This window comes from Octopus bimaculoides, chromosome 20 (genome assembly GCF_001194135.2).
Source record: "Octopus bimaculoides isolate UCB-OBI-ISO-001 chromosome 20, ASM119413v2, whole genome shotgun sequence".
Lineage (NCBI taxonomy): Eukaryota > Metazoa > Mollusca > Cephalopoda > Octopoda > Octopodidae > Octopus > Octopus bimaculoides.
This window is the reverse complement of record NC_069000.1, coordinates 19,953,946-19,956,154: the sequence shown is the minus strand read 5'-3', so window position 1 is coordinate 19,956,154 and position 2,209 is coordinate 19,953,946. Positions and strand designations below refer to the sequence as shown.

Genomic DNA, 2,209 nt, shown 5'->3' with positions numbered 1-2,209 from the left:
TTCCCTGATTGCAATATTTAGTTATTGAAAGGCGGCGAGATGGCAGAATCTTTACAGCACCGGAAAAAATGCTTAGCATCCTTTTTCTCAGACTTCATGTTCTGAGCTCAAATACCGCCTGGGTTGACTTTGCTTTTCGTCCATTCGTGGTCGATAAAATAAATACCAGTTGATCACTGGGATCGATGTAATCGACTTACCAAACCCCCCAGCTTGTTGGCCTTCTGCTAATATTTAGTTACTAAATCTTTCTTTCGGCAGGTACATAGCAATCTATGCATCGCTTTGGCGGTAGTAGAAAGATCGAAATATACTCGGAATTGTCTCCCCTGCTGGTTTATTGGGGTTCATCTAATTTCCTCTCCGCGATAGTATGTCTAATTAGATTGTTAATATACTCTGGTAAATATGCTCACGCTTAATTGAACTTGGGATGTTGAATACCCTAGAACGATAGGTAGTGCGTAGATCTTCTTACGAATGACGCAGCAGAGAGTGTATCCAAAGATTGCGACATATTCTTGGAGAGATGGAGAGGGAGAGAGAGAGAGAGGGAAGAGAGGGAAGGAGTGAGAGAGGGAAGGGAGAGAGATAGGAAGGGAGAGAGATAGACAAAGGGAGAGAGATAGACAAAGGGAGAGAGATAGACAAAGGGAGAGAGATAGACAAAGGGAGAGAGATAGACAAAGGCAGAGAGATCGACAAAGGGAGAGAGATAGACAAAGGGAGAGAGATAGACAAAGGGAGAGAGATAGACAAAGGGAGAGAGATAGACAAAGGGAGGGAGATAGACAAAGGGAGAGAGATAGACAAAGTGACAGAGAGACTGAGCAGATTGACGAGGGTAAGGCTAGGACCTCGGCACGTAATTTGGGATAATGAAAAGAACATTTTCAGGTCTATTAGCCTTAATGATTTAAAGCGACTGCAAGTGTCTTCATACTTAGTGCCTGTGCATACACAGTGGTCAGTATGTTGGGGTGAAAAGATATTGTTTTGGCGAAGATTTATGTAGTATGTGCAGTGTGGAGCTGTATGAAAATAGGGTGACAAAAGGGGAAGCATTCTCCATGATATATTCCTTACAGGGGACTATCACATTTAAGAAAATAAAACGAAAGAATTCTGCAAAATGAGGCAGATGTGCTTCTAAGAAAGATGATCTATAATTTGAAAAGTAGAAGTACTTCGCTTGCCTGTACGACATATAGAGAGAACTTTAGAATTTTGGACGATAGTCTTGTGTTTGAGTTTAATCAAGCCGCTTTGTAAGAGGGAGTAATTTGCTCAAAGAGTCTTGTGAATTTGTAGCAAACTCACTTCCATGAATTGATACGAAGAGTTTTTGAATGTAAGAGAGATGTCGATAGACATGCGTAAAAATGAATGCTTTACTCACCGATCAAGCTGTTTCTGACTGGTCATGTATGAAGCACTTGTACAACCAAGTATGGTCATAACACTGGCAGATCTCCGAGTAGTCAGCTGATTTGAAGTGGCATAAGGGCCGACAGTTGGAGTGGGTGGGTCGCGTTTTTGTGGATGTGTGATGAGTTGCGCGATAAGACAGAGGACTGCAAAAGAATGGATTCTAACGTCAGTCATCAATATGAGGTGAATGTGAAAACCAAGAAGAGTTGCAAACATTCAAATCATAGAGAGCAAAGATTCTCGAGAAGTCAAATGGGATATATGTTCTTTATGTTGATAAAAAATACAGACGAAGAGCTATTGGTGGTTGAAGGAATTCGGAAAGCGGTAGAAGAAGCAGTTGTATTTAGAGAAATAAGGTAGTGAAACTTTGAACAAGGTTAACTGGGATGTCTTCGGTATTGATATCCAGAAGAGAAAGTGACAAGAAGGGTTGAATCTACATAAATCATTGTGCAGTATGAAGCTTGTGTATTGAATACAGCAGAGATACGTTACACTACATGAGAGATGAGATTTGTCTCTGAGAAGAATAGAATGGACGCTTTGCGAGGAAGCAAGTGATGTATGGGAGCTACATTGGGCAGGAATCTTTGTATATTGAAGGAGAGAAAGAGAATAGATTTAGTATTATTTTTAAACATGAAGTGGAGAGTACAGGCTATCTTTATGCTACGAGGTAGGCGTTCGAAACTCTTGCAATTGTGAATTCCACTAAAGCTTCCCATCAGCTAGGTGGGACACACACACATACACACACACACACACACACACACAC

The 2,209-nt window shown here is 41.0% G+C and overlaps 1 long non-coding RNA gene across 15 annotated transcripts in view; it reads right to left on the bottom strand.

Moving 5' to 3' along the window:
- The window catches only part of LOC106871257 (uncharacterized), a 413,124-nt gene that overhangs the window by 279,761 nt on the left and 131,154 nt on the right, over positions 1-2,209 (bottom strand). For all 15 annotated transcript variants that reach the window (XR_008266341.1, XR_008266336.1, XR_008266342.1 and 12 more), the window contains one exon: positions 1,400-1,574. This is a non-coding gene — a long non-coding RNA (uncharacterized LOC106871257). The remainder of the gene's footprint in view (positions 1-1,399; positions 1,575-2,209) is intronic.